Source organism: Grammomys surdaster, unplaced genomic scaffold, assembly GCF_004785775.1.
Source record: "Grammomys surdaster isolate TR1022 unplaced genomic scaffold, NIH_TR_1.0 963, whole genome shotgun sequence".
Classification (NCBI taxonomy): domain Eukaryota; kingdom Metazoa; phylum Chordata; class Mammalia; order Rodentia; family Muridae; genus Grammomys; species Grammomys surdaster.
The window spans coordinates 6,563-7,198 of NW_021605382.1; positions in this window are offsets into that span (position 1 = coordinate 6,563).

Consider the following 636-nt stretch of genomic DNA (forward strand, 5'->3'; position numbering starts at 1 on the left):
AAAAAAAAAAACCCACAGGTTGAGACCCTAAAATGCAACACCAGACAAAAATCTTAATCACCATAGAAGGAGAAAATAAGATATTTCAAGACAAATCCTAATTCAAACAATATCTATCCACAAATTCAGTCCGACAAAAAATACTAGAAGGAAATTACAACACCAGGATGATAACTATATCCAAGAAAACATAGGAAATAAGTAATTCAATCCAGCAAAAACAGGGAAAGCACACACAAATAATTCACACATACACATGTGCACACACGTGCGTGCACACACACAGAGACAGACACACACACACACACAATCACCAATATTAAAATAACAGGAAAAAACAATCACTGATAATTGATATCTCTCAACATCAATGGACTCATATCCCCCATAATAAGACACATGCTAATAGAATGGACACAAATGTAGAATTCATCATTCTGGTGCATACAAGAAGCACACCTCAACCATAAAGATAGACTTCAGAATAAAGGGCTAAAAAATTTCCAGGCTAACAGATACAAGAAACAAGCTGGGGTAGCCATTGTAATATTTAATACAATAGACTTTCAACCAAAATTAATCAAAAGAGACAGGGAAAGAAACTTTATACTTGTCAAAGGAAAAATCTAGCATGAT